We start from the raw sequence: 25,551 nt of genomic DNA, 5'->3' as shown, positions 1-25,551 counted from the left end.
ATAGATATGTGAAGTGAAAAAGATTAATGAAGACAAACATAGGTTCCTTGCAGTCGGATTCAGGTGAATTTATAATGGGGAACAAAGAAATGGCAGACCAATTGAACAAATACTTTGGTTCTGTCTTCACGAAGGAAGACACAAATAACCTTCCGAAAGTACGAGGGGACCGAGGGTCTAGTGAGAAGGAGGAGCTGAAGTATATTCTTATTAGGCGGGAAATTGTGTTTGGGAAATTGATGGGATTGAAGGCCAATAAATCCCTGGGGACTGATAGTCTTCATCCCAGAGTACTTAAGGAAGTGGTCCTAGAAATAGTGGATGCATTGGTGATCATTTTCCAACAGTCTATCGACTCTGGATCAGTTCCTATGGACTGGAAGGTAGCTAATGTAACCCCACTTTTTAAAAAGGGAGGGAGAGAGAAAGTGGGTAATTATAGACTGGTTAGCCTGACATCAGTGGTGGGGAAAATGTTGGAATCAATTATTAAGGATGAAATAGCAGCGACAGGATCGGTCCACGTCAGCATGGATTTATGAAGGGGAAATTGTGCTTGACAAATCTTCTGGAATTTTTTGAGGATGTAACTAGTAGAGTGGACAAGGGAGAACCAGTGGATGTGTTATATTTGGACTTTCAAAAGGCTTTTGATAAGGTCCCACACAAGAGATTGGTGTGCAAAATCAAAGCACATGTATTGAGGGTAATATACTGATGTGGATAGAAAACTGGTTGGCAGACAGGAAGCAGAGAGTCAGGATAAATGAGTCCTTTTCAGAATGGCAGGCAGTGACTAGTGGAGTGCCACAGGGCTCAGTGCTGGGACCCCAGCTCTTTACAATATACAATAATTTGGATGAAGGAATTGAGTGTAATATCTCCAAGTTTGCAGATGACACTAAACTGGGTGGCTGTGATGGGGATGCTAAGAGGCTGCAGGGTGACTTGGACAGGTTAGATGAGTGGGCAAATGCATGGCAGATGAAGTATAATATGGATAAATGTGAGGTTATCCACTTTGAGGGCAAAAACACGAAGACAGAATATTATCTGAATGGTGGCAAATTAGGAAAAGGGGAGGTGCAACGAGACCTGGGTGTCATGGTTCATCAGTCATTGAAAGTTGGCATACAAGTGCAGCAGGCGGTAAAGAAGACAAATAATATGTTGGCCTTCATAGCTAGGGGATTTGAGTATAGGAGCAGGGAGGTCTTACTGCAGTTGTACAGGGCCTTGGTGAGGCCGCACCTGGAATATTGTGTTCAATTTTGTTCTCCTAATCTGAGGAAGGACATTCTTGCTATTGAGGGAGTGCAGCGAAGTTTCACCAGACTGATTCCCGGGATGGCCGGACTGACATATGCGGAGAGACTGGATCAACTGGGCCTTTATACATTGGAATTTAGAAGGATGAGAGGGGATCTCATAGAAACATACAAAATTCTGACAGGACGGGACAGATTAGATGTGGGTAGACTCTTCCCGATGTTGGGGATGTCCAGAACCAGGGGACACAGTCTTAGGATAAGGGGGAGACCATTTAGGACTGAGATGAGGAGAAACTACTTCACTCAGAGAGTTGTTAACCTGTGGAATTCCCTGCCGCAGAGAGTTGTTGATGCCAGTTCAGTGGATATATTCAAGAGGGAGTTAGATATGGCCCTTACGGCTAAAGGGAGCAAGGGGTATGGAGAGAAAGCAGGAAAGGGGTACTGAGGGAATGATCAGCCATGATCTTATCGAATGGTGGTGCAAGCTCGAAGGGCCGAATGGCCTACACCTGCACCTATTTTCTATGTTTCTATGTTTCTGGAATGAGTCCTGATAATGAGACTCTCATTAAACTACTTTTCTGACTCCATATACTCTCCATCACAAAGATCACCTACTTCTACCTCTGTAACATCACCCATCTTGCCTCAGCTCATCTGCTGCTGAAACCCTAATCTATGCCTTTGTCACTTCCAGACTCAATTGCATTCAATGCTTTCCTGACCAGCCTCCCATCCTCCACTTCAGCTCATCCAAAACTCTGCTGCCTATATCTTATCCTACACCAAGTCCTGCTCAAACATCTCACTGTCCATGCTGACCTACATTGGCTCCAACTTAAAATTTTGATTGCTCTGATGAAAGGTCATCGACCTGAAATACTAACTTTGTTTTTCTCTCTCCAGAGATGCCTGATCTGCTGAGTGTATTCCAGCACTCTCTGTTTTTATTTACAATTCTCATTCTCATGTTTAAATTGATTCATGGCCTCACCCCTCTCTGTCTCTGTAACCTCCTCCAGTGCAACAAACCCCCTCCCTCCCCCCCGAACTCTGTTCCTCTAAATCTGGCCTCTTGTTCATTTCCCCGCCATTGGTGATTGTGGCTTCGGCTGCCTAGGACCCACACTCTGGAATTCCCTCTCTAAACACCTCCACCTTTCCACCTCCCTCTCCTCCCTTAAATCTAACCATAAAATTGACCTTTTTGATCAAGGTTTTGGTCAGCCATCCGAATATCTGCTTCTTTGGCTTGGCACCCATTTTTGTTTCATTATGCCTCTGTGAAGTGCCTTGGGACATCTTTCTATGTTAAAGATGATATATAAATGCAAGTTGTTATTGTTATGCTAGTCAGACAGAGTAAAATATGAATGAGGGTGTACCTTGCCTCAGAAACCAATAACTTAAAAACTCCAGCTGTGCTACAGTTAACCACTGAATAACCAAAGTGATTAACTCATCATCATCATCATCATAGGCAGTCCCTCGGAATCAAGGAAGACTTGCTTCCACTCCCAAAGTGAGTTCTCTGGTGGCTGAACAGTCCAATACGAGAGTCAAAGACTCTATCACAGGTGGGACAGATATTCGTCGAGGGAAGGGGTGGGTGGGGCTGGTTTGCCGTGCGCTCCTTCCGTTGTCTGCGCCTGACCTCTTCACGCTCTTTGCGTTGAGACTCGAAGAACTCAACGCCCTCCCGGATGCACTTTCTCCACCTCGGCGATCTTCGGCCAGAGTCTCCCAGCTGTCAGTGGTGATGTCGCACTTTACCAGGGAGGCTTTGAGTGTGTCCTTGTAACGCTTCCGCTGCCCACCTTTGGCTCGTTTACCATGAAGGAGCTCCACATAAAGCATTTTCTTCGGGAGTCTCGTATCTGGCATGCAAACTCAACCTGATAGGCTGCTGACTGCCCAAAAACAGCACTATAATAATAGTAGCAGTGTGAGACATTGACCATTCCCACAGCTCTGTGGCCTACTGATGGGAGGTGGAAAAGGATGAGGATCTGAAGTACAATCTGTTGGTTTTCCTCTCACACTCTGTTGACGGCCTGATAACCCTGATCAAGGACAGCCAGCTTGCAATTTGGGGAAGCCAAGTGGAAATGTTAGCAGCAGCTTGAATATAAATACAAGTTTACTGATGACAAGCATCAAAATGGCTGATAGTCTAATAGCTCTTCTCTGATCAGCAACTGGCGAGTGAAATTCAAACTTCAGATCTGAATCCAAATGATCATGTGAAGTGCATTGGGTTATGTTATTTACACTGGTTATTCAGTGTTAGCACTATCACAATTATGAATTTCTCCCAGAACTTCTAACTTTTATTCACAGACAAAAGCGTATGTTTTGATTAGCAGATTGACTCTCCTATGTGGCTCTCCTTGGTTTAATAAGCTGAATGACTCTCCAATGACCCTAGACTTGCAACACTGTACATGCCCCAGGACTGAGAATTACCTTTTAATGTGGCATAATGTGTCATGGACCATGTGGGCTTCCCACCACGGTTTTCTGTTTGCTGAAAAATGGTAAATACGGCACTGTCAGACGGTTAGCTTCAGGCTAAAACTGATGGATTATTTACAAGTAAGATTGACACAAGCAGAAATACACCGAAAGTTACTGATGGTACAAATACTTAGAAAACAATAAAAATTGAATGGCACAGAAATTCAATCTCACCCGAAAATGTGCATGTGATGGGCAGGGCAGAGGGCAGGGCAGGGTGTCACTGCACACTCCAATTCATGTGGTCCCATGCAGCATGCTAATTTGTGCTGGGACTTAGGCTTGCTCTACAATTAGAAAATATAGTTTTGTCAGGAGACTGGCTTGTGTCAGGAAAACATCTGTAAAGACTAATGGCTCAAACCCAGAAATACAGGTGGGGGTTCAGATCATGCCAGGCATGGGGGCTGAAACAAAGAGAAAATCAGCCCCCTTGATTCTCAATTTCCATGGGTCTGTCACTTCCAGATTTGACAGGCCTGGGGATTGTCTCACGAGAGTCATGACGATGGGCTTCACACTCCTCAGTGATATCCTCCAGTCTGCGCTGGTGCAGATCCCAAAAGCATGCTGCAGGAGTTCCCAGCAGCTGGGACATGGCAGCAAAAGGGACAGATGAGACAGCTGCGATGAACAGGGGATCTGTCATCATTCAAATCATAAGAAAGGCTATACATACTCAATAGATAACTATGACCTATGTTGAAAGAAAGAAAGATCTTTCACTTATATAGCGCCCTTCACAACCCCAGGACGTCCAAAAATGCTTCACAGGCAATGAATTAATTGAAATATAGTCAATTTACATACAGCAAGATCCCACAAACAGCAATGAGATAAATGAGTAGATGATCTTTTTTCAGTAATGCAGATTGAGGGATAAATATTAGTCAGGAAACTTTGAATTTGATTCCTGCTAGATTGGTTTCCCAGGCTAGAGAGGATGTACTTTCGGACCTAATATGAAAATTCTCACCCCAATCATTTATTACAGTGCTAATACATTTAAATTACAAAGAGAAACTCTATTCCCTCTTGCCCCAGCAATCATGCTAGCACTCTTCGCCCTGACCTGACTTGATAAGTGCAGCCATTCTCTTAGCTGATCCACCCAGGCCCAGTTCACACTGCCACACACCTCATCATCCATAGAATCATAGAATCGTAGAAATTTACAACACGGAAGGAAGCCATTTTGGCCCATTGTGTATGCATCAGCCGACAAAGAGCTATCCAGCCTAATCCCACTTTTCAGCTCTTGGTCCGTAGCCCTATAGGTTACGACACTTCAAGTGCACATACAAGTACTTTTTAAATGTGGTGAGTGTTTCTGCCTCTACCACCCTTTCAGGCAGTGAGTACCAGACCCCCACCACCCTCTGTGTGAAGAAATTTTCCCTCCTACCAATTACTTTAAATCTATGCCCTCTGGTCGTTGACCCCTCTGCTGAGGGAAATAGGTCCTTCCTATCCGCTCTATCGAGGCCTCTCATAATTTTATACACCTCAATAAGGGCTACACTCAGCCTCCTCTGTTCCAAAGATAATAAACCCAGCCTATCCAATCTTTCCTCATCGCTACAATTCTCCAGTCAAGGCAACAGGTTGGGACTAACAAATCTAGAGCCCCCTGGATATCGAGGGACAAACAGGGTAGGATAAAGAACAAAAGGGAGGCTTATGACAGGTATCAAGGTCTAAATACTGCAGAATCTCTAGAGGAGTATAGAACGTCCAGGGGTGAAATTAAAAAGGATATTAGGAGAGCAAAGAGAGAGCATGAAAAATTCTTGGCAAGTAAAATCAAGGAAAACCCAAAGATGTTCTATAAATATATTAAGAGCAAGAGGATAACTAAAGAAATGGTAGGGCCTATTAGAGACCATAAAGGTAATCTGTGTGTGGAAACAGAAGATGTGTGTATGGTTCTTAATGAATATTTGCATCTGTTTTCACAAAAGAGAGGGGCGATGCAGACACTGCTATCGAGGAGGAGAAGTATGAAATATTAGATGAAATAAACATACTGTGAGAGGAGATATTAAGGGGTTTAGCAACATTGAAAGTGGATAAATCCCCAGGCCCGGATGAAATATATCCCAGACTGTTTCCAATCCTCTCTGGCTTCAGGTATGGTGCCAGAGAACTGGAGGACTGCTAATGTGGAACCTTTGTTGAAGAAGGGAGAAAGGGATTGACCATGTAATTACAGGCCAGTCAGCCTAACCTCAGTGGTGGGAAAAAATCCAGAAGGACAGGATAAATTTTCACTTAGAAAGACATGCTTTAATCAAGAACAGTCAGCACGGATTTGTTTTGGGAAGGTCATGTCTGACTAACTTGTTTGAATTTTTCGAGGAGGTAACCAGGAGGGACGATGAAGGCAAAGCGTATGATGTAGTGTATATGGATTTTAGCAAAGCTTTTGATAAGGTCCCAAATGATAGACTGGACACAAAAGTACAAGCCCATGGGATCCAGGGCAAAGTGGCAAGTTGGATCCAAAATTGGCTCAGAGACAGAAAGCAAAGAATAATGGTTAATGGGTGTTTTTGCGACTGGAAGGATGTTTCCAGTGCGGTTCTGCAGGGCTCAGTGCTAGGTCCCTTGCTTTTTATGATATACATCAATGATCTAGACTTGAATATAGGGGGTATAAAGTTTGCAGATGATACTAAAATCATCTCTGTGGCTGATAATGAAGAAGAATCAGATGGGCAGAACAGTGGCAAATGGAATTTAATCCAGAGAAGTGTGAGGTAATGCATTTGGGGAGGGCTAACAAGGAAAGGGAATACACATTAAATGGTAGGGCACTGAGAAGTGTAGAGGAACAAAGGTACCTTGAAGTGCATGTCCACGGATCTCTGAAAGTAGCAGGCCAGGTAGATAAGATAGTTAAGAAGGCATACGGAATGCTTGCCTTTATTAACTGAGGCATAGAATACCACAGCAGTGGGGTTATGCTTGAATTGTATAAAACACTGGTTAGGCCACAGCTGGAGTACTGTGTGTAGTTCTGGTCGCCGCATTACAGGAAGGACGTGATTGCACTGGAGAGGGTACAGAAGAGATTTACAAGGATGTTGCCGGGAGTGGAGAATCTAAGCTATGAGGACAGATTAGATAGGCTGGGTTTGTTTTCATTGGAACAGAGGAGGCTGAGGGAGACCTCATTGTGGTGTATAAAATTATGAGGGGCCAGGATATAGTGGATAGAAAGGACCTATTTCCCTTAGCAGAGGGGTCAACAACCAGGGGGCATAAATTTAAAGTAATTGGTAGAAGGTTTGGAGGGGATTTGAGGGGAAATTTCTTCATGCAGAGTTGTGGGGGTCTGGAACTCACTGCAGAAAGGGTGGTAGAGGCAGAAACCCTCACCACATTAAAAAAGTACTTGGATGTGCACGTAAAGTGCCATAAACTTCAGGCTTACAGACGGAGAGCTGGAAAGTGGGATTAGGCTGGATAGCCTCTTGTTGGCTGGCATAGACACGATGGACTGAAATGGCCTCCTTCCGTTCTGTAAACTTCTATGATTCTATGATTCTATGAACATCCGCGTAAATCTCCTCTGTACCCTCTCTAGTGCAATTACATCTTTCCTGTAATAGGGTGACCAGAACTGCACACAGTACTCTAGCTGTGGCCTAACTTGTGTTTTATGCAGTTCAAGCATTTTGTGACCAGTCTGCCATGTGGGACCTTATCAAAAGCCTTGCTAAAATCTCTATACACTACAGCAAATGCAACCCACATCGACCCTCCTTGTTCCCTCCTCAAAAAATTCAATCAAGTTCGTCAGACATGACTTTCCCTTAACAAATCCATGCTGTCTGTCTTTGATTAATCTGTGTCTTTCTAAATTAGGATTTATCCTGTCCCTCTTAAATTTCTCCAATAATTTTCCCACCACTGAGATTAGGCCGACTGGCCTGTAATTACTCGGTATATCCCTTTCTCCCTTTATAACAAAGGTACAACGTTAACAGTCCTTCAGTCCTCCGGCACCACACCTGTAGCCAGAGAGAATTGGAAAATGATGGTCAGAGCCTCTGCTATTTCCTCTTTTGCTTTTCTGAACAGCCTGGAATACATTAATGATTTAGATGAAGGAATTGAGTGTAATATCTCTAAGTTTGCAGATGACACTAAGGTGGGTGGCAGGTTGAGCTGTGAGGAGGACGCTGAGAGGCTGCAGGGGGACTTGGACATGTTGGGTGAGTGGGCAAACGCATGGCAGATGCAGTATAATGTGGATAAATGTGAGGTTATCCACTTTGGTGGCAAAAACACGAAGGCAGAATATTATCTGAATGGCAGCAGATTAGGAAAAGGGGAGGTGCAGCGAGACCTGGGTGTCATGGTTCATCAGTCATTGAAAGTTGGCATTCAGATACAGCAGGCAGTGAAGAAGTCAAATGGTATGTTGGCCTTCATAGCTAGGGGATTTGAGTATAGAAACATAGAAACATAGAAAATAGGTGCAGGAGTAGGCCATTCGGCTCTTCGCGCCGGATCAAGGCTGATCATTCCCTCAGTACCCCTTTCCTGCTTTCTCTCCATACCCCTTGATCTCCTAGCCATAAGAGCCATATCAAACTCTCTCTTGAATATATCCAATGAACTGGCATCAACAACTCTCTGTGGAATTCCACAGGTTATCAACTCTCTGAGTGAAGAAGTTTCTCCTCATCCAGGTCCTAAATGGCCTACCCCCATCCTAAGACTATGTCCCCTGGTTCTGGACTTCCCCAACAACGGGAACATTCTTCCCGCATCTAACTTGTCCAGTCCCATCAGACTCTTATATGTTTCTATGAGATCCCCTCTCATCCTTCTAAACTCCAGTGTAAGACCTCACTGCTCCTATACTCAAATCCTCTAGCTATGAAGGCCAACACACCATTTTCCTTTTTTACCGCCTGCTGTACCTGCATGCCAACTTTCAATGACTGATGAACCATGACACCCAGGTCTCGTTGCACCTCCCCTTTTCCTAATCTGCCGCCATTCAAATAACATTATGCCATCATGTTTTTGCCCCCAAAGTGGATAACCTCACGTTTATCCACATTATACTGCATCTGCCATGCATTTGCCCACTCACCTAATCTGTCCAAGTCACCCTGCAGCCTCTTAGCGTCCTCCTCGCAGCTCGCACTGCCACCCAGTTTAGCGTCATCTGCAAACTTGGAGATATTACACTCAATTCCTTCATCTAAATCATTAATGTATATTGTAAAGAACTGGGGTCTCAGCACTGAGCCCTGTGGCACTCCACTAGTCACTGCCTGCCATTCTGAAAAGGACTCGTTTATCCCGACTCTCTGCTTCCTGTCTGCCAACGAGTTCTCTATCCACGTCAGTACATTACCCTCAATACCATGTGCTTTAATTTTGCACCCCAATCTCTTGTGTGGGACCTTGTCAGAAGCCTTTTGAAAGTCCAAATACACCACATCCATTGGTTCTCCTTTGTCCACTCTACTAGTTACATCCTCAAAAAATTTAAGAAATTTGGTCGAGCAAGATAATCCTTTCATAAATCCATGCTGACTTGAACTGATCCTGTCACTGCTTTCCAGATGCGCTGCTATTTCATCCTTAATAATTGATTCCAACATTTTCCCCACTACTGATGTCAGGCTCACTGGTCTATAATTACCCGCTTTCTCTCTCCTTCCCTTTTTAAAAAGTGGTGTTACATTAGCTACTCTCCAGTCCATAGGAACTGATCCAGAGTCGATAGACTGTTGGAAAATGATCACCAATGCATCCACTATTTCTAGGGCCACTTCCTTAAGTACTTTGGGATGCAGACTATCAGGCCCCGGGGATTTTTCGGCCTTCAATCCCATCAATTTCCCAAATACAATTTCCTGCCTAATAAGGATATCCTTCAGTTCCTCCTTCTCACTAGACCCTCGGTCCCCTAGTACTTCCAGAAGTTTATTTGTGTCATCCTTCTTGAAGACAGAACCAAAGTATTTGTTCAATTGGTCTGCCATTTCTTTGTTCCCCATTATAAATTCACCTGAATCCGACTGCAAGGGACCTACGTTTGTCTTCACTAATCTTTTTCTCTTCACATATCTAAAAAAGCTTTTGCAGTCAGTTTTTATGTTCCTGGCAAGCTTCCTCTCATACTCTATTTTCCCCTCTTAATTGAACCCTTTGTCCTCCTCTGCTGAATTCTAAATTTCTCCCAGTCCTCAGGTTTGCTGCATTTTCTGGCCAATTTATATGCCTCTTCCTTGTATTTAACACTATCCTTAATTTCCCTTGTTAGCCATGGTTGAGCCACCTTCCCCGTTTTATTTTTACACCAGACAGGGATATACAATTGTTGAAGTTCATCCATGCGATCTTTAAATGTCTGCCATTGCCTATCCACCATCAACCCTTTAAGTATCATTTGCCAGTCAATTCTGGCCAATTCACACCTCATACCATCGAAGTTACCTTTCTTTAAGTTCAGGACCCTAGTTTCCGAATTAACTGTGTCACTCTCCATCTTAATAAAGAATTCTACCATATTATGGTCACTCTTCCCCAAGGGGCCTCGCATAAAAAGATTGCTAATTAGTCCTTTCTCATTACACATCACCCAGTCTAGGATGACCAGCTCTCTAGCTGGTTCCTCGACATATTGGTCTCGAAAACCATCCCTAATACACTCCAGGAAATCCTCCTCCACCGCATTGCTACCAGTTTGGTTATCCCAATCAATATGTAGATTAAAGTCACCCATGATAACTGCTGTACCTTTATTGCACGCATCCCTTATTTCTTGTTTGATACTGTCCCCAACCTCACTTCTACTGTTTGGTGGTCTGTACACAACTCCCACTAGCGTTTACTGCCCTTTGGTTTCCACAGCTCCACCCATACCGATTCCACATCATCCAAGCTAATGTCCTTTCTTACTATTGCATTAATTTCCTCTTTAACCAGCAATGCCACCCCATTTCCTTTTCCTTTCTGTCTATGCTTCCTAAATGTTGAATACCACTGGATGTTGAGTTCCCAGCCTTGGTCATTCTGGAGCCATGTCTCCGTGATGCCAATTACATCATAACCGTTAGCTGCTATCTGCGCAGTTAATTTGTCCACCTTATTCCGAATACTCTTCGCATTGAGGCACAGAGCCTTCAGGCTTGTCTTTTTAACACACGTTGTCCCTTTAGAATTTTGCTGTAATGTGGCCCTTTTTGATTTTTGCCTTGGATTTCTCTGCCCTCCACTTTTACTTTTCTTCTTTCTATCTTTTGCTTCTGCCCCCATTCTACATCCCTCTGTCTCCCTGCATAGGTTCCCATCTCCTTGCCATATTAGTTTAACTTCTCTCCAACAGCACTAGCAAACACTCCCCCGAGGACATTGGTTCCGGTCCTGCCCAGGTGCAGACCGTCCGGTTTGTACTGGTCCCACCTCCCCCAGAACCGGTTCCAATGTCCCAGGAATTTGAATCCCTCCCTTCTGCACCACTCCTCAAGCCATGTATTCATCTGAGCTATCCTGCAATTCCTACTCTGACTAGTACGTGGCACTGGTAGCAATCGTGAAATTACTACTTTTGAGGTCCTACTTTTTAATTTAACTCCTAGCTCCCTAAATTCATCTTGTAGGACCTCATCCCGTGTTTTACCGATATTGTTGGTACCTATATGCACCACGACAACTGGCTGTTCACCCTCCCTTATCAAAATGTGCTGCACCCGCTTCGAGACATCATTGACCCTTGCACCAGGGAGGCAACATACCATCCTGGAGTCTCGGTTGCAGCCGCAGAAACATTTATCTATTCCCCTTACAATTGAATCCCCTATCATTATAGCTCTCCCACTCTTTTTCCTGCCCTCCTGTGCAGCAGAGCCACCCACGGTGCCATGAACCTGGCTGCTGCTGCTCTCCTCTGATGAGTCATCCCCCTCAACAGTACCCAAAGTGGTGTATCTGTTTTGCAGGGGGATGACTGCAGGGGACCCCTGCACTACCTTCCTTGCACTGCTCTTCCTGTTGGTCACCCATTCCCTACCTGGGAGTGTACCATTTACCTGCGGTAAGACCAACTCACTAAACGTGCTATTCATGTCATTCTCAGCATCGTGGATGCTCCAGAGTAAATCCATCAGCAGCTCCAGTGCAGCAATCCGGTCTGTCAGGAGCTGCAGGTGGATGCACTTCCCACACATGTAGTCGTCAGGGTCACTGGAAGCGTCCCTGACTTCCCACGTATTACAGGAGGAGCATAACACGTGTCTGAGCTCTCCTACCATGACTTAACCCTTAGATTAACTTAATTTGCCAACAACAATGCTAATGGTTACCTACTGATAATGAAAATAAAAAGAAAACTACTCACCAATCACCAGCCAATCACTTAGCCCCGTGGCTGTGATGTTACCTTTCGATTTCTTTCTACTTCTTTTTTGCCTTCTCTCCCTGCTGCAGCTGCACTGGCTGGCTTCACCGATCTCCCTCTCCGCCTCCCGACTCGACGCTGCTGCTCCCCGGACTGACGGGCCTATTGTAGGCCTCAGCGATCTCCCGCTCCGCCTCCCGACTCGACGCTGCTGCTCCCCGGACTGACGGGCCTATTGTAGGCCTCAGCGATCTCCCGCTCCGCCTCCCGACTCGACGCTGCTGCTCCCCGGACTGACAGGCCTATTGTAGGCCTCAGCGATCTCCCGCTCCGCCTCCCGACTCGACGCTGCTGCTCCTCGGACTGACGGGCCTTTTGTAGGCCTCAGCGATCTCCCGCTCCGCCTCCTCACTCGACGCTGCGGCTCCCCGGACTGATGGGCCTTTTGTAGGCCTCAGTGATCTCCCGCTCCGCCTCCCGACTTGACGCTGCTACTCCCCGGACTGACGGGCCTTTTGTAGGACTCAGCGATCTCCTGTTTCGCCTCCCGACTCGATGCTCTCACTATAGGAACAGGGAGGTCTTACTGCAGTTGTACAGAGCCTTAGTGAGGCCTCACCTGGAATATTGTCTTCAGTTTTGGTCTCCTAATCTGAGGAAGGACATTCTTGCTATTGAGGGAGTGCAGTGAAGGTTCACCAGACTGATTCTCGGGATGGCAGGACTGACATATGAGGAGAGACTGGATCGACTGGGCCTGTATTCACTGGAGTTTAGAAGGATGAGAGACGATCTCATAAAAGCATATAAAATTCTGACGGGACTGGATAGGTTAGATGCAGGAAGAATGTTCCCGATGTTGGGGAAGTCCAGAACCAGGGGACATAGTCAAAGGGTTAGGGGTAAGCCATTTAGGACTGAGATGAGGAGGAACTTCTTCACTCAGAGAGTTGTTAACCTGTGGAATTCCCTACCGCAGAGAGTTGTGATGCCAGTTCATTGGATATATTCAAGAGGGAGTTAGATATGGCCCTTATGGCTAAAGGGATCAAGGGGTATGGAGAGAAAGCAGGAAAGAGGTACTGAGGTGAATGATCAGCCATGATCTTATTGAATGGCGGTGCAGGCTCGAAGGGCCAAATGGCCTATTCCAGCACCTATTTTCTATGTTTCTATGTTTCTATGTTTCATCCAGGCCTGGGAATTTATCCACTTTCAAAGATGTTACACCCTTTAATACCTCCTCTCTCACTAAGGTTATTTCATCTAATATTTCACACTCCTCCCCCCTGATTGCAATGTCTACGGCCCCCCTTTTCTTTTTAAAATAGATGCAAAATATTCATTAAGAACCATACACACATCTTCCACCTCCACACACAGATTACCTTTATGGTCTCTAATAGGCCTTACTCTTTCTTTAGTTATCCTCTTGCTCTTAATGTATTTATAAAACATCTTTGGGTTTTTCTTGATTTCACTTGCCAAACATTTTTCATGTTCTCCTTCTGCTTTCCTAATTTCCTTTTTAATTTCACCTGTGCAATTCCTATACTTCTCTCGGCTTTTTGCAGGATTGAGCCCTGTCATAAGCTGCCCTTTTTTTCTTTATCCAACCCTGTATTCCCTTTGACATCCGGGGGCTCGAGATTTGTTCTCAGTGCCACTCTAGGGCTCCCAGAGAGGTGTCTCTCCCCTCAGTATTGTTCTTGGGACCTTCCCCAAACTCCAGAGCCTCTCAGAATTGCTCTGAATCCATCCTCCTGCATCCCGGCTCTTTGGTGCATCCTTCTATCCCTTCTCCCCACCAGTGCCCGTCTCAGCCTTTCACCTTTTCTCATCCCCAAGTGCCAATGTTTGATTCCCTCGCCGCCCCCTCATCCCCCCACCCCCAGCACTGCTTTGGGTACTCATACCTGTCGTTGCTGCTCCAGTTTTGAATGCCACTGTACAGCGTGGAGAGAACTCCCGATCTTCTCTGGGCTTCTGACACTGCAGCAGTGGGGCTCAAAATCAAATCAGCAACAGGAATCTTGCTGATTTACCTTCCCCAACGCAGGCGCATGGACAATGAAATAAAAACTGGCTGTGTCAAATACAGATGATCAGAGATTTGTAAACTTGTCTGTATTTTTCCAATTTTTATAATAATGGACAGGACAAAGTAACGTGTGGGTAAGAAACACTCAGATCTGTTGTTTCAGTCATTAAATATCACAAGCTTGGTGCTTAGTTGCTGCTGAAACATTTTTCTCAGAAAAGAGATGTTTACTTTGTTAATGCTTTTCCTGAAAAAGGTGTTTTCCAGAAAGTGAATCTATTATCTTGGGTTAGAAATGAAGCCAGATAAAACAGAGTGAAACAACTCAGCTTGTTAAGTAGGTTTCTTTAAATCCAGCTGAAATCCAAAACAACTGGTGCTTAGGGAGTCAAGACAGGAGGGTGAAAAATGGGAAGAAAGAAAAACAATAACACGTGTTGAAATTAACTATTTGCTTTGATACAATGCTTACTAATATATCATAGAATCATACAGCACAGAAAGAGGCCATTCGGCCCATTGTGCCCGTGCCAGCTCTTTGAAAGAGCTATTCAATTAGTGCCAAAACCCCTGCTCTTTCCCCGTAGCCAAGCAAATGTTTCTTTTTCAGAATTATATCGAATTCCATTTTGAAAGTTACTATTGAATCTGCTTGAACCACTCTTTCAGGCAAAACAAAGAAAGCAGCGGGGAGATGGAAGGGATTGGGGAGGGGGTGGGATCATGGTGGAAAATGTCATAAACAATTTTGTGGATAAATCATTCACTCATGTATACAGTGAAATAAACTTACTTGCACTTAATTGTGTGCTTGTGCTTTGCAGTCTAGATTTTCCACGGGGAGCAATTCTAACCAGCAGCAGGGTGGAGTCTGATTTGTGCCCCCTTTTTGTGAAGTGAACTGATTTCTCTCATTACAGGGGCTAGCGTAATTTAAATATTTGGATTGAGCCTCAGGTGTCAGCAATGCCACTGATTGGGAGCTCATCTTTTGGGGGGTGACAACTAACGTTCGCCTAATTTTTAAGGGGCTGGATGGCCCATTCCAAATTTTGTGCATATGCAAAATCTCCCATTCAAAAACCGGTAAGCGACCTGCGCGAGAACTCCAGACAGCTTAGCAGGAATGCTGGGAGAAACTTGTGCGCTGCTAAACAGTGCAATCTGAGAGGGCATATCGGAATAACGGACAGGGAAGATAGCAGGGCTATTACATAGCCTATCTAGTTTTTCATCCATTAAAAGTAATTGGCAGCAGATCAGACGGGCTGTAAAATTCCCCAAGTCATGTGTAACTCCCTGTAGATGTCACTGGTAGGTGCAATTTTCTTTTCAAAGGAGGAAGTCATTTTGAGGAAATTGTAAGACAAGAAAGTTAGATAGAATGTACAGCACAGAAACAAGATATTCGGCCCAATTCGTCCATGCCAGTGTTTATGCTCCACATGAGCTTCCTCTCACCCCTCAAAGTGAGCATTCATTTGGTAAAATGCAACAATCCCACCAACACCTGGGAGTCCCGGGTCAAAGACAGCCCTAAGTGGAGGAAGTGCATCCGGGAGGGCGCTGAGCACCTCGAGTCACATCGCCGAGAGCATGTAGAAACCAAGCACAGGCAGCCGAAGGAGCGTACGGCAAACCAGACTCCCCACCCACCCTTTCCTTCCATGACTGTCTGTTCCACCTGTGACAGAGACTGTAATCCTTTATTGGACTGTTCAGTAACCTGAGAACTCACTTTTAGAGTGGAAGCAAGTCTTCCTCGATTTCGAGGGACTGCCTATGATGATGATGGTATGCAGCTGGTCACAAATGAATTGCACACTGAGAGAGTGGAAGCCTTGGGGGGAAAATTGGACATTGACAGAAACCTGCCGATGTCACCGTGGCCTTGGGTTTACGGCTGCTGAAAATGGCAGCAGCGCCACTGGGCAAAAATTTGCGCTGGGCACTGGAGATATGTAATGCAGCGCTATCTGGAGATTTGTAGTGCATCACCATTCTGGTGGCGTTAGTGGAGGCATCTGTCCCGATGTTTCCATCCAGGAATGGCGTTGTAGCTTCTTGCTGCCTCTGGAAGCGAGGCAGTGAAGTTCGTAATGAATTGTAGGCAATTAATAGGGCTATGTATTAAACGGGCAATGCCTTCAGAACTAATAAAAATTAAAATCAAGTGAAAAAATGCATTTTTCAGCCATACTGCCATTCAAAAAAAAAAATTACACTAAAAAGTCCCAAATAGGAGACTTCAGCACCTGGAGCGGAATTCCCTTCAGAACCTCAAAAAATGTAAAAAGTGCTTCATGACCTCATACAACCGGTCAAGGTCAGTGAATATATCTTCGAAAGCCGTCTCCTACCAACTGGATCACTAGCCTTACACACTGCTCAATGCACGACTTTCCCCCTCCCCCAATCACTCACCTTCCAATAAGCTGTACCAATCACGAGGCATATCTCACATTCCTAGCTTCACTTCACCCCCTCGAAGGAGATGATGCAGGCCAGTCTTGGCAGAGGCATGGCTGTGTCCTTGGCCAGCGGTGGAGCAGAAAGGATATGAGATGCTTGTACCTTCATACATTATCCTCCTTCTCGCATGCACCTCTTCCTTTCCTACCCTCCCCTCACTACAACTCCACCCCTGTGCCTTCCTCATTTCACACACCCAAGAACTGCAGCCTGCCCAGCCAATGGTTGGCCAAGAAGAGGAGAGTGAAGCAGAAGAAGAAACCATCATTCAATTTGACACTCCCAGCCACCAGCTCCTCAAGGTCGACCAGTAGGATAGACAAAGGCACACACAAGACAGTGACCAATAGAATACATAAGGGTGATGAGTTGATTTCTTGTTGTCATATTAGATGGTTCGATGTATAAAGTTGGATTGGAACAAATGATGGTTTTGTGGTGGCTTTTATTTCAGCATCATGACCAGGAGGACGCTGTGATGGTCAGTAACAGAGGGAAGGTAAGGTGTGGGACAAACGTTGAAAGGGAAATTGGGGTTGTGGTCACTGGTACCGCAGGCAGATGATTCTATCCAGATATCCCGGCTAGAAAGGGGCTGTCTGTGTTGCATCCCTCCTTCAGTTTCCTCCTTTTCAGCTTCCTCCTCTTTAGCTTCTTCCTCTTCTGCGTCTTCCTCTTCCTTCTGCGAGCGGATCTGAAATGACAGCATAAAGTGCTGGAAATGCTCAGCAGATCAGGCAGCATCTCGGCCTGAGATGTGAACTCTGTTTCTCTCTCCATGGATGCTGCCTGACCTGCTGAGTATTTCCAGCATTTTATGAATTCTCTGTGTCCTTCCTTTACCATTGAGGCCTTTCAAGCATCCAGCAGCACTCCCTACACACTTAAAAATCTTTTAACATGCATTGCACCAAGCCACTACTTCAATAAAATCAAAAATCCTGTCCAAAAGCTTACATAAGAATTAGGAACAGGAGTAGGCCATCTAGCCCCTCGAGCCTGCTCCGCCATTCAACAAGATCATGGCTGATCTGGCCGTGGACTCAGCTCCACTTACCCGCCCGCTCTCCATAACCCTTAATTCCCTTATTGGTTAAAAATCTATCTATCTGTGATTTGAATACATTCACAGATAGAAAGCTTAAATGCAAACTTACCTGAAAGATATGTGCGTCCCTTTAAGAGATGCTGACAGCTGCTCTGTCAGCTTGCTTGCATGCTGGGTTTACCTGCCATGCTTCAGACCCAACGATACAATCAGCGCTAGGGTCGAAGTTCGCCCTGGTGATGTTAAGCCAGTGTTGCAGGCTGACTGATGTCATCACTGTAGTATCCTTACACACTACTATAAATTCACACGAGGCACATTCTGCAGACAAGGTCACTCTGTGACCCGAACCTTTATTCACAGGACCAAGAAGTGATGATCCTGCGTGGGATCTCCCTTTATATACCTGGATGACCAGGTGAGGAATGTCTCCCACAAGTTCACCCCCTGTGGTCAAGGTGTGCATTACTTAGGTGTATACAGTATGCAGTGTTGTTACATGAAGGTTACAGTTACATGAAGGTTACATACATGATATCACCTTCCCCCCAATGTCTTATGGGGTCAAAGATGAAGTCTTTCAGTCGGTCGACGCTCCCTCGTGGAGCGCCGCAGTTGGGGTCTGGTTGTTGAGCCTTGGCATGCGTCTCTGTCACTTGTGGTGATTCCGGCTTGTCCAGGCTGGCCGCAGCGACTGTGCATGCTGCTGAAAGTTCTTGTTGCTCGTTCACTGCCGGGGGTGTGGGCAGCATCTCATGATCTTCCTCAGGTTCCACAGTGTCCATGCTGAACCTTTTTTTTACTTGGTCCAGATACTTGCAGCATATCTGTCCATAGTTAAGTCTGACCACTATGACCCTATTCCCCTCCTTGCCAATTACAGTACCCTCAAGCCACTTGGGCCCCAAAGCATGATTAAGAACAAATACAGGGTTAGGGTTAGGGTTAGGGTCTGACAGGACTGGATGAATGAGGGACAGCCGAGTTTTAAGTGTATGTTTCATGAGTAGTTCTGTGGGCGGGACTCCCGTCAGCGAATGCGGTCGGGACCTATAGGCCAGTAGGAGGCGCGATTGGCGGCATTGAAGGGAGGGTCCTTGAATCCGGAGCATGCCTTGTTTTATGATTTGGACCGCATGTTCCGCTTGGCCATTGGAAGCCGGCTTGAATGTGCTGTCCTGACATGTTTGATGCCATTACCCGACATGAGCTCCCAGAATTCATAGCTAGTGAAACACGGGCCGTTGTCGCTAACCAGGATGTCCGGCAAGCCGTGGGTCGCAAAGACCGCATGCAGACTCTCCGCAGTGGTGGATGTCATGCACGAATTCAAAATGATGTACTCGATTCATTTCGAGTACGCATCAACAACAATGAGGAATATTTTTCCCATCAATGGGTCCACGTAGTCTACGTGAATACGTGACCATGGCCTGGTGGGCCAGGGCCATGGGCTGAGTGGGACCTCCCTGGGGGCATTGCCCAGCTGGGCACACGTCGTGCACCTGAAAACCCAGTGTTCCAGGTCTGAGTCAATTCCCGGCCACCATACATGTGATTGGGCAATGGCCTTCATTAGCACAATGCCTGGGTGCTCGCTGTGGAGTTCCCTGATAAATGCTTCCCTTTCCTTCTGGGGCATGACTACCCAGCTGCCCCATAGTAGGCAGTCGGCTTGGATGGAGAGCACATCCATCCATTCGTCTGTGAAATGGTCTGACCTCCTCGGGGCATGCTCCATGTGTGGGCGCCCAATCCCCAGTCAGGACACATTTCTTAATCAAAGATAGGAGGGGATCTCTGTTGGTCCAGATTTTGATCTGGCGGGCTGTGATGGGGGAGCCTACGCTATCAAAGGCATCAACAGCCATGACCATCGCAGCGCTTTGCTCCGCTGCCCCCTCGGTCGTGGCCAGTGGAAGCCTGCTGAGCGCGTCAGCACAATTTTTGGTGCCTGGCCGGTGCCGTATGGTGTAGTCTTATGCAGCCAGCGTGAGAGCCCATCGCATTGGCATTGACAGCTTTGCTGTTGGACAGCAGGGATGTTAACGGCTTGTGGTCCGTTTCTAACTTGAACCTTCTGCCAAAAAGGTACTGGTGCATCTTTTTCACCCCGTAGACACATGTGAGTGCTTCCTTTTCAACAATCCCATATCCCCTTTCTGCTTGGGAGAGCGACCTGGAGGCATAAGCCACAGGTTGGAGTTGGCCCTCATCATTACTCTGCTGCACGACGAATCACCTCCGTTTTGGATTCGGTAGGCCGGATCCCGTCTGCGGCAACCCTCCTGCCCAACCCCATAGGATGATGCATCACATGTAAAAAACAATTTCTTACAGGGGTTGTACAGGGTCAACAGCTTATTGAACAAAGCAGGTTCCGCGCCCGATTGAAAGCCCGTTCCTGACAGTCCCCCCAAAACCAATCGCAACCCTTACACAGGAGCACATGTAGTGGCTCCAACAATGTGCTTAAGTTTGGCAGAAAGTTCCCGAAATAGTTCAAGAGTCCCAGAAATGACCGCAACTCCGATGTGTTGCTGGGCCTGGGCGCACGACGAATCACCTCCGTTTTGGATTCGGTAGGCCGGATCCCGTCTGCGGCAACCCTCCTGCCCAAAAACTCGACCTCTGAGGCCAAAAACACACACTTGGACTTCTTTAGTGGCAGGCCTACCAGATCCAGTCCAGGTTGTGGAGGTGTTCCTCGGTGTCTCGACCCATGATAAGGATGTCGTCCTGAAATACGATTGTTCCAGGGATGGATTTGAGCAGGCTTTCCATGTTCCTTTGAAAGATAGCGGCTGCTGAACGAATGCCAAATGGACACCTGTTGTAGCCAAACAGCCACTTGTGCATGGTGATGGTGGTCAATAGCTAGGATTCTTCGGCCAGTTCTTGGTCATGTAGGCCGAAGTGAGGTCCAACTTGGTGAACAGCTTACAGCCTGCCAGCATGGCAAAAAGATCCTCTGCTCTCGGAAGTGGATATTGGTCCTGTAGTGACGCTCGGTTGATAGTGGCCTTGTAGTCGCCACAGATCCTGACCGAGCCATCCGTTTTTAGGACAGGAACGATGGGGCTTGCCCAGTCACTGAATTCAATGGGCGAAATTATGCCCTCTCTTAACAACCTGTCCAACTCACTCTCAATTTTCTCCCGCATCACATACGGCACAGCTCTGGCTTTGTGGTGCACTGGTCTGGCGCCCAGGGTGATGCGTATCACTACTTTAATACCTTTGAAAGTCCCGACACCAGGTTGAAATAGTGACTCAAATTTCTGTAGGAACTATGAGCATGAACTTCGCTCCACAGATGAAATGGCATGCACATCCCCCCTTTCCAGTTCATCTTGGCTAGCCAGCTCCTCCCCAAAAGCGCAGGACCATTTCCCGGGACAATCCAGAGTGGCAGCTGGTTCTCTGATCCATTATGTGTAACCACCAACATTGCACTGCCTAGCACTGGGATGATCTCTTTGGTGTACGTCCGTAATTGCATGTCAATGCGTTCTAGTTTGGGTCTGCTAGCTCTGAGTGGCCATAGTTTCTCAAATTGTTGGACACTCATAAGTGACTGGCTGGCCCCTGTGTCCAGCTCCATGCATGTCGGAATGCCGTTTAATAGAACTTTCATCATCATAGGTGGCGTTTTGGCATATGAGCTGTGGATGTTTGCCACATGAACCCGCTGAACTTCAGCATCCATTGTTTTGTCCCAAGCATCAAGCTGCCTTGCAGACCCCTCTTGTGGTTCATCTGCCTCGTAAGTTAGCCTCACTGTGGGCTTCCTGCACATTCTGGTTAAATGTCCACTGAAGTTACAATTTCTACAGATAAATTGTTGAAACCTACAAGTTTTTGCAACATGTCTGCCCCCGCATCTCCAGCATGAACTGAGATTGTTGTGAACAAAAGAGCTGTTACCAGGCATTCCTCTCTGATTGTCTCTTTGATTACTCTTGAACACTCAGTTAGTGGGTGTCAATGGCCCCTTCCCGGGATGCATTGTCCACTGTGATGGTGTAAATGTCCGTTCAAACTGCCATTGTCTCTGTTGAGGACCCACTCTAGTGTCTGTTGCTGCCTGGGTGGTGTTGAATTGCCCTTGCCTGCCTGCGGGGTTCTGAGTCGTGTTTACAATGTTAACTCCCTGATCCATCGCCACGTTGGAAGCAGAGTTGCGCACTTATATTATCTTGGTTTCCTTCTCCCTCGCCATAAAGGTCTGAGCCATCAACGCCGCCGCTTCCAAGGTCAAGTCCTTGGTCTCAATTAGCTTTCTGAAAATCCCGGCATGACCAATGCCCTTAATGAAGAAATCCCTTAACATCTCCCCCCTGCAGGCATCTGTGAACTTACAGAGGTTGGCCAAGCGCCAAAGGTCCGCAACAAAGTCCGGTATGCTCTGTCCTTCCCGACGTCAGTGTATATAGAATCAGTGTTGGGCCATGTGTAAAGCTCTGCTGGAGCCTCTCAACGAAATCGTCCCAGTCCTCACCAACACAGTACCATTCCTCTGTGCTACCGGTGGCCATTCTTGTGAGTCGTTGATTCCCGTTTCTCGTTGCCAAATGTAGTATCCTTACACACTCTATAAATTCACACGAGGCACATTCTATGGACAAGGTCACTCTGTGACCTGAACCTTTATTCACAGGACCAAGAAGTGATGACCCTGCGTGGGACCTCCTTTTATATACCTGGATGACCAGGTGAGGAATGTCTCCCACAAGTTCACCCCCTGTGGTCAAGGTGTGCATTACTTAGGTGTATACAGTATGCAGTGCTGTTACATGAAGATTACAGTTACATGAAGGTTACATACATGACAATCACAGCACCATTTTTTATTTCAGAGTGATGCTATTTACCGGCAGCTCTACCAGGACATCGAAAATGGAAGACGTCGAGCGACCCGCCAGCAGCTGGCAGAAGAGCGCCTGCCGCCACTTTCTTGACTTAATGGCGCTAAGGTAGAGAATTTCTCCCCCTTATCTGTTCACGTATATTTTTGATCAAGGGAATCTGAACAAATGGATAAATTCTTTAACTCCTGGGACTTTCCAGATTCTGCCAGACAGCACTACGTTTTTTTTTAACAGCATCCAGAAATGTGCAAGCTAGTTCCTTCACATTGACTTCCACTTTCAGTATCGTGCCTAAAATTTCTGGTGTGTTTATGATTCAGTTCAAATGATGGAACATGGAACATATGGCATCAGCACATCATTACCATCTCACTCACAGCTCCGTGCCCAATTACCTTCCTCACCAGGAGAAACGTGCAAGTTGTGTTCCTGATGGAGGAGAAGGAGCTATACTTATCGTGAGGGATGAATTTGTCATCCCAGAGTAATTTTTTTGACTTTAAAGAAATATCCGATTAGAGGGAATATCTTTTGATCAAACATCACCCACTGTTTGGCTCTCTTGCTTTCTATACTGAAAACCAAAGGATATTTACATATTTTCATAATAAAAGGCAGAGGGGTAGAAATTGCTCCCCCTACCAAAAATGGGCGGTCCCCACCCCGTTTCGATGGTTTTTACCGCAGCTGCGGTTTAGGTCGACTCTTTCGCAAAATTCCACTCTTTGTGTTTTTTGTTTTGATCCGGAAGTTGGTGTAAATGGGGGCGGTGACTACACCTGAGGGGCAAAGACAAGGCGGTGACAGCAACTGAGTGGCAGAAGTTGGGGGTGGGAGCGGAGTCTCCGCCGCGATGAAGTCAGCGTAGCAGCGTGTCACCATGGCTCTCCTCTTCACTTAACGGGGAGAGCCTTCGCGATTTTTAAACTTCGGCCCACTGGGCCACCAGAGAGGATTTTGGCTGGGCCAGCGGCCTGGCATCCAAAAGGAGGCCCGAACCTGGGGGCATAATTGTCGGGCCGACATGCCAGTCGGCCAACAAAAAAAAAACATGGCGGCAGCGGTAATGAGACCACCCCTTTAAGGGAAGCGGCACCGGTGCTGCAGAAGGTCACAGCCTCACTGGACCCACTGGAAAAAGCTTGTTTTGTCACCGCCGGGCGGGCTGAAGATTTTCCGAGGGGAATGTCGCCGTCGGAGGGTTAGATCAGCGGTTTGCACGGTGATTGTTATGTCTCAAATAAAACAATGTGACTGAGTACTGTAGACTTGAGTAAGTGTGACCTTAGTCTCTTTATTCTGACTCCAGAATGCTGGCACAGAATGGGAGGCCTGCTTATATACAGTACTCCCAAGGGATGCTGGGATGGTGGCGGTAGAATGCTAGTTACAAGGTGTTGCATACATAACATCACTCCTCCCCAAAGTCAATAGTACACTTATTTACAGGGTGAGATGATCTGGGGCTTTCTACTCCCTAGTTGATTGTCTCGGAACGAACACAGATGCAAGTGAGTTGGTTTGGCCTTCGCTGGGCTGCTGCACTGCTGGCCTTGCTGGGCTGCTGGGGATGATGAGTTCAGTTTTGTGGTCAAAAATGATGTCGGTTGCCACTTGTGTGTATATCGGAGGTTCGAAGTTGGTGGTATCCTCTTCAGGTTGCTCGTGGTTGTCTGTGAATCGCAGTTTGATTTGGTCCAAATGCTTTCTGCAAGTTAGTCCATTTCCAAGTTTAACCTCAAACACCCTACTCCCTTCTTTGGCTACGACAGTGCCAGCAAGCCGTTTGGGACCATGTCCATAGTTGAGTACAAATACAGGGTCATTGACTTCAATATCACGTGACAAATTTGCGCGATCATGGTACATGCTTTGTTGATGCCACCTGCCCTCGACATGATCATGGAGATCAGGGTAGACTAGAGAGAGCCTTGTTTTGAGTGCCCTTTTCATGAGCAGTTCAGCAAGGGGAAGCGAGTGGGGTCTTGTGCGATAGCTGAGCAGGACTCGGGACAGGTGGGTCTGCAGGGAGTCTTTCGACATGCATTTCAAGCTTTGCTTGATGATTTGGACTGCCCGTTCTGCCTGGCCGTTAGATGTGGGCTTGACCGGGGCAGATGTGATGTGCTTGATCCCATTGCTTGAATTCAGCGCTGGTGAAGCATGGCCCATTGTCGCTGACAAGGACATCAGGCAGGCTTTGCGTGGCAAACATAGCTCGTAGGCTTTCGATGGTGGCAGTGGATGTGCTTACAGACATTATTACACACTCAATCCATTTTGAATAAGCATCCACAACAACCAAAAACATTTTGCCTAGAAACGGGCCAGCAAAGTCAACGTGGATCCTAGACCACGGTTTGGAGGGCCATGACCACAAACTTAGCGGTGCCTCCCTGGGTGCATTGCTCAGCAATTGTTGCATTGGCGCACGCAAGACTCCAAATCTGAGTCAATGCCGGGCCACTACACATGGGATCTGGCTACAGCTTTCATCATTACTATGCCTGGGTGGGTACTGTATAGGTTGCGTATGAATGTTTCCCTGCCTTTCTTAGGCAAAATCACGTGATTACCCCACAAAAGACAGTCCGCCTGAATGGATATTTTGTCTTTGCGCTGCTGGAACGGCTTGATCTCTTCATGCATCTACGCTGGGACGCTAGACCAGCTCCTATGGAGGACAGTGTTTTTTACAGGGGACAGTAAAGGATCCTGGCTTGTCCAGGTCCTGATCTGGCAGGCCGTAACAGGTGGCTTTTCATTTTCAAATGCATCCATCACCAAGAGCAAGTCTGCAGGCTGTGCCATTTCCACTCCGGTGCCAGGCAATTTACATAGTTATATGCAGACAGTGTGAGCGCCCACCTTTGGATGTGAGCAGAGGCATTGGTATTAATATCTTTGCTCTCTGAGAATAGTGATATGAGCGGCTTATGGTCAGTTTCTAACTTGAACTT

Source organism: Pristiophorus japonicus, chromosome 1 (genome assembly GCF_044704955.1).
Source record: "Pristiophorus japonicus isolate sPriJap1 chromosome 1, sPriJap1.hap1, whole genome shotgun sequence".
NCBI classification, from domain to species: Eukaryota; Metazoa; Chordata; class Chondrichthyes; family Pristiophoridae; genus Pristiophorus; species Pristiophorus japonicus.
This window is presented reverse-complemented; position numbering follows the sequence as displayed.